This window comes from Bufo bufo, chromosome 10 (genome assembly GCF_905171765.1).
Source record: "Bufo bufo chromosome 10, aBufBuf1.1, whole genome shotgun sequence".
NCBI lineage: Eukaryota > Metazoa > Chordata > Amphibia > Anura > Bufonidae > Bufo > Bufo bufo.
In genome coordinates, this window is record NC_053398.1 from 42,518,609 (window position 1) to 42,531,680 (window position 13,072).

Sequence of the window (13,072 nt, forward strand, 5' to 3'; positions counted from 1 at the left end):
GGTAAGGACCCCTGTGGCATGCCCCTGATGTCCCATGATATATAATCTGAAAGGCAGGCTGTAATTAGGCAGTCCTAGGGCAGGAGAGGAAGAAGCGGCTGCCTTCAACTGATTAAAACAGAGTTTAGCATTCTCTGTCAGGTAGAATGGAGTGTGCGGTATGCAGTTATACAGCGATTGTATGAGGATAGAAGCATCTATAATCCAAGAGCTGCAGTACGAGATGAGGCCTAGGAAGGCCTGCAACTGTTTTGAGGTAGTTGGTTCTTGGATCTGCAAGATAGCCCTTTTCCTCTCTTCTGTGAGGTGTTTAGCACCAGGACTGAGGCAGTGCCCGAGAAACACTACTTTTGATTGACACCACTGGATTTTGTCTTTGGAAACCTTGCATCTCTGATCTGACAGGAAAAGGAGCAAGGAAAGCGAGGCATCTGAACACACACAGGCGTCTTGTGCACAGACTAAAAGATCATCCACATACTGGAGCAGGACAACATCATCATGAACTTGCTTCCAATCTTCCAAGATTGAGGACATGGCTTTACTAAACTGGGATGGGCTATTTTGAGCTCCTTGCGGCATGACTGTCCAGGTATACTGTGATCCCACATGGGTGAAGGCAAAAAGGTATTGACATTCTGGGTGTAAAGGTATAGAGAAAAAGGCATTAGCTAGGTCAATGACTGTAAAGGCCGCTGCATCCGGTGGTACTGCAGAGAGCAGAGTGTGTGGGTTTGATACAATAGTAGTTTCCAAGACGGTTGCTTCATTCACAGCCCATAGATCATGAACCATCCTATAAGTGTCAGGCTGTCCTTTTTTACCTTTCTTCCTAACTGGGAAAAGAGGCGTGTTACACGGAGAGGTGGTGTATATTATGGCACCAGCTTTTAAGATAGCCCGTAACTGCTGGGTGACAGCGTCCATCTGTGCTACAGACAGAGGATACTGCGGTTTGTGAGGGAGAACAGCACCTGGTTTCAGGTGTACCATCACAGGCTGCACCCGAAGCCTGCCTACATCCTGTGGTCCTTTTGCCCACAGCCTCTCAGGTATGACAGATAAAACAGCAGCTGGAAGTGAACCTTCAGGCAAACAATCTTCTAGGGACAGAGCGGCCAACAGGACTGTCTCTTCTGGCTGAAGGGGAGTGGAAAGGGTGACTGTACCATTGGGCTTAAACTGTATGGTGGCTTTCATTTTCTGTAACAGATCTTCACCCAAAAGGTTAAGTGGACACGTGGAGGAGACTACAAACTGTGAAAGCACTTCATTGGATGGCTGCAGTCCAAAAGAAACACTGAGTGGTTTTGTTAAGGGAGAGGATTGTGCATGGCCGTCAATGCCGATGCACTGCACAGTAATGTTGTCCAGGAAGGAGGGGTCAGGGATCTCATCACGTCAGATTACACTTATGGCTGCACCAGTAGCCACAAGAAAAGTGTGTACGTCTCCCCATATCTGCAGCTTCACTGTAGGTGCAGGTCCACAGTGGGGAGGGAGGAGGGCCATTTTGGGGTTGGCTCCTCTGACATGTGGATCTGGATTGCCCCTGTCCTAGGGGGCGTGGTACCCTTCCCCTCCCTCTTGCAGTCGAGGAGGAAGGGAAGGGGAAGCCCATGTAGACACACGAGGCGGCCCCCTTTTTCCTTGCTGAGGGGGGTTATGCGGGCAATCTCTTCTGAGATATCCGAGCTGGCCACACCCATAGCAGCGAGGAGGAGGTCTGTTACCAGTATCTCCCCTCGGACAGGCGAGCAGTCTTTAGGGACTTTTGGATATGAGGTTTTAATTCATCAGCAAAAGCACTAGACAGCATCCTTTTTTGCACGGGGTCCAGTTTAGAGAACCCCAGGTCCTTAAACATTTGCAAATTTTTCCACTGACTCTGCCTTATCTTGTTTCATATCCTGAATTTGGATAGCCTGATCGGCTAGTCTGGTCCTAGCGCAAGTTTTTAATAAGTCACAGAAATGCACTTTTTAGGTATTCTTCATCCCCATGGTTCGGGGCTAGCAGCTTCTTAGCCATAGTTGGCCAAAAAGAATCCCTTGCCTTAATTTGAGTAAGTCCAGAGAGGTCTCGCCATGTGGCAGAATGCGTTTTTCTGATCTGTTCCAATGCCCTATAGAAGGGCATTGGATGTTGTTCAGGGTCGGGGAGAGAGTTCACCAGATTGGTGGCCTGTGTGGGGTTGAAAGTCATGTATCTCCCCTGATGGCTCATTTCAGGAGGAGGCTTGGGATCTTAGCGTGTCTGGTCAGGACCTCTATTTGTCCAGCTAACCTAGCCACCTCCAGGTCTCTTTCTCACTCTCTCCATCCGCCCTCCCTCTCTGCACTCCACACCGCCCCTGCCTCTTCCCCTTCTGCTGCTTCTCCTGGCACGTGCATGAAAGAAGGGGGAGATAACAGGAGTGCTGACCGCTGGATCTTGTGAAGGTTTTGTCTCTTCCTTCTCCTGCTGCTCTTTCTGTCCCCGCGTCTCCACTCCCATCATGATGGGCATATTCCAGGGATTTAAGGGTGAAGCAGAATGGGCAACCTGACCCCCTGGCACGTAATATGTGCCATCTGGATTCAGCACATGATACAAGGGAGTTACTGGCTGCAGCATCCTCCCTGTTGTCTGTCTGGCTGTGTCTTCATAGGGCTGCACTGTCTTGTCAAATGTTATCAACGGAGGGTCAGGGCAACTCGGAGTGGACTGTCTGTCACCCTGCAGTAGGGGCTGGACAGGGCAGAGGACCATCTCAAGAGGGGGGTTGTGTCTACAGACTGGAGCTGGGTTGTCAAAGAGGCCCTCCCACTTCTGGAAGGGTGGGGTCGGGAGGCACCACATGCAAGACACGTATCTCGGGCATCAGGATTCTGCTGACCACAATGTATGCACGTCCATCCTGCTGGTCCCCGCACTCAGTGGGCGGGGCCACTCAAAGTGCAAATCACCAGATACTGCTCCACCGGCGCCATTATAGGGTGGTGGCACCCCACTTTGTGGCATATAGACATACATTTTTAGACCTTCATCCCATCTCTCTGATCCTCCGTTAGCAGCCGGACGGTCTGCTGTTCGCTGCCAAGCTTGCGCAGCACTCAGTAAGCCTTCATCACACAATTTTCCACGGCACTGAGACAAAACATTACAGAGTTTAACTCTTCATTTTTATGTCCACCAGCTATCTTCATCAGCTTTTTGTAATGTTTGACATGCTTACTCCCCTCTTCAGCTGATGAGCCGTATACTCGCCCTCGGGCAGTGACTAGGACTGCCCCATGGATTAAACACCTACAGCCAAGACAAGCAGGCACCTTCTCCTTCACACTCCTAAGCAGAGTTCACCCCTACGCAGTATATACACTCTGGCTCCCACGTCTGGGCCGCCAGCCGGGACTAATCCACCTGCCTCCTCCTAAGGGGAGATCTGTTAAAATGCTCCAGTCCAGGTCTTGCAGGTCTGACGCCTCCTAAGGGGAGATCTGTTAAGATGCCCCAGTCCAGGTCCATCAGATATTTAACCATTAACTGTGAAGGTGCCTGACACAAACCACACAGACAAAACACAGGAGAGCAAGCTCAAAATATGGATTCTAGGAACTCAGGATTTTACATCAACCGAAGTTGCTACTACATACGTAACCTCAATAGCAGAACAGATTACCACAGCACAGTGGAGCACAGCAAGAGGCAGATGAGGTAACCAAATTTTCTCACCTTGTCTCTGAGGCTGCAGTCCTCCTCCTCAAGCAAGGTCCACCGTGCTCTGGGAACACCAAACTTCGGCTAGCAACGTTACCTCTCCCAAGCCCCCACGTATCGGGCGCCAACTGATAAAGATGCCCCTAATCAGGGTCGATCAAGTTTGCTCTACTGCTCCAAATTAGTAGTAACCCAAGGGTTTTACGTGCACGGAAGAAAATAACTATGACACACACCATTGAGTCAAAGCAAATTCTTATTTATTACAGGAAGTACAGCAGTTTATAAAGTCATCAGAGGGGCATTGAGGCATGTGACATTGTTACATTGGTTAACATATCAAAATAAGAAAAGAGATAACACTTGGCATCTGCGCATGGTGCATTGTTTTACTAACTGTGGTATGTAAATATCTAGCTATAGCGGCCATCATGTAATGGAGTTCTCTAACAGCAGAAAAAGCATATATGACGTAGCAAGGAGACATGTTCTTTTGGGTAGGATGGAACCTTTGGGCTCTGGAGAAGATAAGGTGTTGTCTGAGAGCTAAAATATGTGGGAGCTTTCTTAGCTGAATCAAAAAATGTAGTCCACATCTCTATCACTGCCTTTCTTTATTTGTAATACTTTTGTATGTTACTATGTTAGATGCTCCACGGTGCACCATGACCCAAGACAAACCACACAATAGCCGACAGCCTAAGAGCTAGAACTATAAACTTGTAGTCTTAGAAAATAACTGTGTAGTAATACACAAACTGAAAATTCAACAAAATTGCTGTAGAGAAGCTTGAGTAAATGCTTGGAAATAATTTAAACACTAACTATACCATTGGAATATGCTTTCATTAATTAATCAAGATGTTCTATAGCAATGTTCTCTGCAGCTTTCCGGACCTGATGGGAATTAGAGTTTTGCCGCACGTTGAGATCATTGTTTTATAGATTTTTTTTTCTCTATGAATCTTTATCTAACATTGTAGTTATTTTACATGTGAATACATACAGCAGCTCTCAACACAGATGTCAGTGTATAAGTTAAACAGCATGGTTCCTTTAGGACAGAAGCAGCCTTCAGTATATACTTTGTTGAGTTCTTGAATTTCCCTGTAATGAAAGCAAAAGAAAACATACATGTTCATATGTTTTATGGAGTGCTAAATATGTATACTTGCATGTTTAAAGGGCATATTGTCCATATTGTTTAAAGGGAACCTCTCTATTTTAGAATGATGTCTCAGCTTCAAGAAGAATGATATAGGGCAAGAGGAGCTGAACAGATATATAGCATTGTGGAAAAAGATTTAATATAACTGGTATTTTATTAATTAAAATCCCTGCTATTTCTATGCCTCAGAGTCTAAGAGGCGGTCCTGTCAGTGGTTGCCAACCATCTCTGTAGGGACAGTTCTTCAAGCTTCATAGATAACCCATACATAATAATATGATAGGGCAAATACAAGAAAACCTCATAGATACAGGTCTTGGTGGGCTTGGCTATACTCAGATTAATTTTGTCCACAAGACAACCTTTCAATAATTGTGAATGTCAATCAGTCTACTTAGTCTTAAATAATGTCTCAAGAAGATCATTCAGTTTACACACTAACTTGGCAGTCAGCTTATTTCCACAGTTCTCCCCTCAGAAACTCAGGAGATTTTGTATCAAGTCATACACTGTGAAACATGAGTGAGCTTAGTTTGCCTAATCAATGGAGGTTCCAAGCTGGGATTGCCCTCCGTGTCCATATAAAATATGGAAAGAGTTTGCCTTGATGAGACAGTTCCTTTAAAGGATTGATAACTCATTCACGACTGAACCTATTATCCAATTTATATTTGTAGAAATTATCAAATAATATATAGACATTTTTTAAATGGATCCTTACTTGGTACCGCAAGTTTTAGGATGCATTGGTCCACAAGCGTCATATACCTTCCCGACAGGACAATTAAAAGATAAAAAAAATGAAGAAAATTGATTGTAATCTGGGCAGCATATAACTCGTATTATCAAAGGAACACGATATATAAAAATTATACAAGTATTGTATTAGACACACACAACATACAAAGACACATTCATTGGGGAAAGATGTATAACAGCACTAAGGAAAACTCTATACATTGATGCTAGCAACCAATTAAATTGCTCCTGTAATTTCCAATGCAGCTTAGAAATTTGAAAAAGGGTCTGCAAGCTAATTGGTTGATTAAGACAAAAGCTACAAAATGTTTACTTTGGACTAGTTTTTCTATATCACTCCCATTGGTTGAAATTTACCAAGAAGCAATAAACTGAAGAACACTTACAACAATGTCCTTTAGTCTTGTTTCTCCAGTCAATGCAGACCCCATTGGCGGCACACAAAGAGGCATATATTTCCAAGCTGGAACACTCTACTGAGTCAGTGGGTATGCGACAGGAATCATAGGTACAACCTTCGTGGTAAGGCTTTGGAGGAATGATTTTGTGACACGCAGCAAAGACCCTTTAAAAGAAGTAATAAATTCATATTGATAATATGATTCCATTCAAATTATGAGATTGACCTGCTTCAGTCAGTGAATGGCTGAGTGGGAGTTCTGAGCCATTTTCAGGGTGATAACCAAGGGACACGGAAGTGACGGGCACTAGGAATGGGAACAGCTTGGGAGCAGCAGCAGCTGCGGAGTATCAGTGAGGTGACTTGGATCATTTGTTATTTTTAACTTTTTCTGCCCCATTTTTAAATGATTCTCCTGAAAAACCACTTTAGGTTACAAACTGCTACTAATGTTAACATCAATTTCAATACATCTAAGTATACAGATGTCCAAAATGCAACTTGATTAATGCTGGATTATGGCATTGCATATGGAAATCTTCAGTCATCCAGAAATTCTAGGCTGATGTTTCTAAAATAATTTTTGATACAATATCACTTGATTCCTGGATATTAGTTTTCCATGTAGATCTAGAACACTTCTCTTTTTCTAGATCACCGTATAATATATATAGTCTAAGGCCTCTTGTACACAAACGTTGTGCATCCGTTCCATGCATTGGGGACCGCAATTTGAATGGGTCCGTGATCTGTCCGTACTGCAAAAAAATTTAACAAGTTAAATTTTTTTGCGGTGCGGAGGCACGGACCGAAACACCACGGAAGCACTCCATAGTGCTTCCGTGGGTATCCGATCCGTGCTTCCATTCTGCATCTCTGTGATTGCAGACCCATTCAAGTGAATGAGTCCGCATCCGTGATGAGGAGTGCACACAGGCTGGGGCCCGTGTATTGCGGACCAGCCGTATGCGGGAAGCAATACGGCCACGGGCACACAACGTTTGTGTTCAAGAGGCCTAATACTAGCTAGAAAAAAAAAGTGAAAGGATCGACATACACATATAAACCCACTTATTCGAGTGGCTAGAACTTGATAGTGTAATCAAATTTTAGTTGTGTGTCCAGAAAATGGCTGGGATTAGATAAGACTTGCAAGTAATAATGATTTTGCTATATTTACTGGTTTGGTATTTCTAAAAGATTAAAAATAAAGGTATGTCAAACAATAGCTATTATTCCAACTTACTCGCTTAAGATGATGTCACACAGAGTATATGGTTTGCAAGTTGATGCTGGGGTTGGATGAGAAGTTGGTGCTGTACACTGTGGAGGTTTACAATAAGGTTTGCCTGTTACATTGACCTTCCACTGGTCAGCCATTTTGAAGCAATCTTTCACAATCTGGCATTCTGCAGTCTTCGGTGCTGTTGTTACTGCAAGTACCTGTATTGGAGGACAACATAAAAATATGCATTCATGCTTGCTCTATATTAGGCAAACATATGTCAACTTTAAAAAAAATAATAATGAAAAAACAAAAGAAGTTAATGGTCAGTTAACGTACCGCATTGTCCTTTTGTATTGTTAGCAAATTTGCTGAATGACAGCTTAACAACAAAGATCAATCCACTGAATGAGATAAATACAATGATTTCTGGGATCTTCACATTCATGTTTATGCCAGCACTGCTTATAATAATGCCATTCTTGGTAAACCCTGGAGTTACCCAGTCTTGGTTGAACCTTATCTGTAGACAAAGGATTGAAATGTGGTAAGTCCCAGTGTAAAACACTAACTTCAGACTTTTCTTATTGTATAGTATTGCTAGTTTAATCAAATATGCAAACAATGTTGTTCATGGTTTTATGGATGATTTTGGGAGTTACAGGTGTTTATTGGTGGTTAAAGAAATATGCCACCAAAACAAAAAGGCTATTATATGATATATGATAATTATAACTAATAGTTCTCTTACCCTGTTCTTCATTCTTCCTTCGAACATCATACGTGTTACGTGTCAAGACAATTTAATTGGATTTATAGTAGATCATGATAGACTGTGGACAGGACAAACCATCTTCAGCATCACAGAAGTAGTTGTCAACAAGGACACGGAAGTTGTCATATTTGGGAGTGATCTGCTGCACCAGAACATATGTACAATTGTCCAAGAAAGTGTAATAGGTTCCATCAAAGGTGATGCAATGAGGATCCCCTCATCCACGGCACACACCTATTAGAAGTCAAAAATAATAAAATCAGATGTTGGTCATTGAACACGTATGTGTCATAAAAATCTCTCTTCTTTACACAGAAAAAAACCAGAGACTGTATTCAATACTATGTCATGAAATGCACCATCTCAATAATAACTATTAACTTTCATGCTAGAATCAATAAAGTCTATTGCTGCTTCCATTAATTTTGATGGCGAGTATTGGTAAAAATACCAAAAACCATTCATGAGCTACAATAAAGGCACTGAGAAAATGGATCAGAGAATCGGTTCGGCATTGCTGTCATAGTTGTATAATATACAGAGCCCAGGATGCTGGTATGAACAGATCCTTATTACTCGCATTGAAAATGAACACTTCCTAAAACTTACATTGGCATTCGTAATGTTCACATCATCCATCTGCACTCATCTTCTTTACAGGTGGGAATCTATTAGCACAGTTCAATGGCTCCAGTTTAGGGCAGCTTGATGGTAATCACATTATTTCCATGACATGTGGCCTTTGTACAGTTATTAATTATCCATGTTTCATTAGTCTGGAGAAAGTAAAGTACAATAATACGCAATCGTTACAGACAATTCAGTTCAGCCTAAATATGTCACATTCATTCAAAGCCACAAATTCTTCTTAGATGTTTAAAGACATGCAATTATCAGGTTTAAAAGAGTCACCCCAAAGGCACATACATTCGTGATTCTCATCCACAGAAATGTGGTTTCTTAAGGGGATTGTAGAAGATTAGGATTTCTTTCAGAAACAGGACCAATGATAATGGGCTGTGTCTGGTTTTGCAGCTCATGGAAAAGTTATTTTAATTGGGGCCAAATTGTAATACCAGACAAACCTTACTGTAATGAAAAGTTAAGGAAGGATCCCGGAGACAGATAAAATCCTCTTTCAGCTCTTCTTTATTAGTTATGGACAGTGGACAGACATAACCATCAGGTGCACGGCAAAATTGACGCGTTTCGGGTGGGTACTCACCCGAAACGCGTCAATTTTGCCGTGCACCTGATGGTTATGTCTGTCCACTGTCCATAACTAATAAAGAAGAGCTGAAAGAGGATTTTATCTGTCTCCGGGATCCTTCCTTAACTTTTCATTGCCTGCTACGGGAACACTTCCCTAGGGCCCCTGGAGCCGGGATTATATACAGACCTGTTAGGTGAGCTGGATTATATATTTTTTCCTAAACCTTACTGTAATCTAATCTCATGCAATCTATTTCAGACAGCCAAGATTGGGTAAATTAAACATGACAGTTGAATTTGACCACAATGTGTTACCTTATGAGGTAGGCAACCTTGTGTACTAGGAGTCGTAACAAGGGTAGTTGTAGTTGTGGTCGTTATCTTATCGGGAGTAGTTGAGGGACTTGGTGTGGTTGTAGAAGGTTTAACAGTTGTGCTACATTTAGTTTTGGGGTGTTTTGTAGTCGTGCAAGGCCCAGTAAATCTTTTAGCTTTGCAAAAGTCATTGCACACCGCATAGAATGAGCAACCTGCTGCATCAGTTTTGTTATAGATGATTTCCGATGAAAAAAAATAACATTTTACAAATTTCTATATAAAATGAGGCCATGAGTTGGCACCAATGTCACTGTAAGAGCATTACTAATGTTTAGTATCCTTAAAGCGTACCTGCCAATTCAGATCACTTTTCAGAATAAGCTGTCATAAGTGTATAAATTAGTATTATAACTATATGTAACCATTACATGAATTCTGGTGTTTTTTTGTGGTTTCCCCTTTGCAGGCTGCATCTATAATTTTGAGTTGTTCCAGGGCTAATTGGTGGAGACTAGCTTCTCATCATGTCTCCCCATACAGTAAACATAAAAACAGGAGATTCTTCATCCTAACTTGCTCTCACTTAGAATCATCCCATAAAATATTATATAGACGTAATGAGCAGTATAGATAGAACACTGCTGCTGAATCTGATAAATCATGCCTGTGTCTCTTTCTGATGCCTAATGCTCTTCCTCCTTCCATCTCCACAGACTTCTATGGGAGACTGTAATCTCATTCTTTAGTGAACTAGCAACCCATTTTGGTGTTAACAAGACTGACATATCACAGAATTCAGGGAGTATGTTAGTTTAGCAAAAATAACATTTTTCTCTAAGATATATTAAAGTTTATTATATTTGCATCTGCATCTATTTATGCAAAGTTGCAGGATAGCAAAATGTGGTGACATGCTTACTTATATGTTAAATGGACGGAAAAAACATTATGTGAACCTCCCTAATTAATCAAAGAAATTTAATACAAAACACCTACCTGGGAGAAGTATTTGTGATCAACATGGCAGAAGCACTTGGTAGTCTGTGTAGGTATAGTTGATGTTATAGGTTTTGGAGTCTCAGTTGTTGATTCTGTTGTACTTGTGGTGGTTGTTGTTTCTGTTGTAGTTGATGACACTGTGGTAGTTGTAGTGGAGGTAGTGGTTGGTGTTATCTTTGGAGAAGTTGTGCTACAATGGCTGTAATCATCACAGCATAAAAAATTTATCTGGTAATTATAACGTTGTTTAACTTTTCCAACATTAGAATCACACTGGACTATCTGTCCAACATTATTAATACTAATATCTGGGAAATCTTCAGCCCTGCATTCAATATCTTGCAAATTATGTTTTCAAATGTCTCTTTACCTCCCCCGTCAATTACAGAAGTAGGAGCATCAACATCAATCCAAAGTGACCACTTGCATTTTGGTGTGCAGATTGGTGTTGGTGTGGTTGGTGTTTCAGTTGTTGTATTTGTTGTTGTAGGCTTTGGAGTCTCAGTTGTAGTTGATTCTATTGTGCTTATGGTGGTTGTAGTTGTAGTTTCTGTTGTAGTTGGCGGCCCTGGGGTAGTTGTTTTAATAATAGTTGGTGTTTCAGTTGTAGTAGTGGTAGTTGGTGGCACTGTGGTAGTTGTAGTGGAAGTAGTGGTAGGTGTTGTAGGCTTTGGAGTCTCAGTTGTAGTTCATTCTGTTGTTCTTGCGGTGGGTGTTCTGTTGTAGTTGGTGACACTGTGGTAGTTGTAGTAGAAGTAGTGGTAGGTGTTGTCTATAGAGGAGTTGTGCTACAATGGCTGTAATCCTCACAACATAAAGCCTTTATTTGGTAAATATAACATTGTTTAACTATTCCAGTTTGATCTTTATTGTTGCACCTTAACCTTATAGTGATGGGGGCGTGTCCGGACGCCGACTGAGATGGCCGCCTGAAAGAACAGCTCCTGCCCGCACCGCAGCTTTATGGCCAGCTACACACCTGTTTCGGCTCCTATGGGGAAAATATTGGCCCCCAGGAAGACCCCTCTTCCTCCTCGGTCCCCCTCACCTGCCAGGAGCCTCGAACAGTGCTGGGACCAGGCTTCAGGTTCAGCGCTCCCACCGCGCAGCTCTAAGACACAGAGGGCCTACCGCCATTCCTCCCTTCCCCTGCCTGACTCCTGCGCTCTGAACAGTGAGCGAAATCCAGCGCTGAAGATTCCTGCTGGTGCTCACCAAGGGACCGGATCCTCTCTGCCGGTATCTGTTAACGGAGCTTCGGAACAGGGGCTCTCACTGGCTGCCGTGGAGTTTCTACCAGCCGCTGAAAGGAGGGATCCCATCATGGCGACTCCTGGATTCACCCCTCAGAGGGAGACGTCGCGCAAAGGTACTGTGGCTCCACATGCTAACCCTGTGGCCCCTGCACCTAGCCTTTCTAAGGCCCCCCTGCATGAGCCCTGGCAAAGTAAGCAGTCCTCAGCCCCCCCTTGCTGGATCAAGGGGACAGCAGCTCTCCTCTCCCTTATGATATATGGGCCGGATCACCGAGCCCCCCATTATTTGTTGTTATGGACCCCCCAGCCGTGTCTGAACCCCCGCAGCCCTGGGCGAGTTGTTTTAGCCGTTTTCCTACAAAGGAGAACTTCCGGGCTCTTATTTCGGAAGTCACAGAGGCCTGCAGAGCTGAGATTGCGGCAGTCCGCAGTGATATCAAACACGTAGTGGACCGGGTGGATTCCCTGGAAAATGCCCATGATGACACCAGGCAGTACCTATCCACTCTTCATGAATCCATTACTGCCCAAACGGCTGTAATCAGGGGCATGGGACGGCACTTAGAGGACTTGGATAACCGAGGCCGCCGGAATAATATCCGAGTACGGGGTCTTCCAGAGGCCACCGGAGATGAGGACCTCTTTGCCACACTGGAAGCCATATTTAATATGATCTTGGGATAGCCATCTTCACATAAGATCAAGCTGGCCAGAGCTCACAGAGCACTCAAGCCCAAGGGCTCTGCTGCACGTTCTAGGGACATAATTTGTTGTGTGCACGACTTCACCCTTAAAGAAGCTATCATGGCTAAGGCGAGATCTCTTCGCAACTTTGATTTTGATGACGCTCCTGTGCAATTGTTTCCTGACCTATCCTGGTTCACACTTCAGAAAAGGAGACATCTTCAACCTCTCCTCACATCACTCAGGGCCCGCCAGATTGCCTATCGCTGGGGATTCCCCTTTGCCATTGTGGTCCATCATCAAGGAAGAACAGAGGCTCTCCGTTCCTTCTCGGATCTCCACCCTTTTTGCGAATCGCTCGGAATTCCTATACCAGACATGTCTGATTGGGAGTTTGAGTCCCCAGTGCTCCCGCCACCACGCATATGGTCCCCTGTAACTAGGAAAAGAAGACCTGGCCCAAGTGCATCCTCTTCTCCGCGGTCGCCTCTGTCATCGGGGCAACGTCCACCTGCCTGACCGCCAATGGCCTGGAGGACTTGGTCGTCCTGAACTCTGCCCTTAATCCTTCACACTC

General features: G+C 43.6%; 1 pseudogene; it reads right to left on the reverse strand.

The window, feature by feature from the left end:
- Positions 1-7,398: 7,398 nt before the first annotated feature.
- Positions 7,399-11,692, reverse strand: LOC120980020 (annotated as a pseudogene).
- Between the last annotated feature and the right edge of the window lie 1,380 nt (positions 11,693-13,072).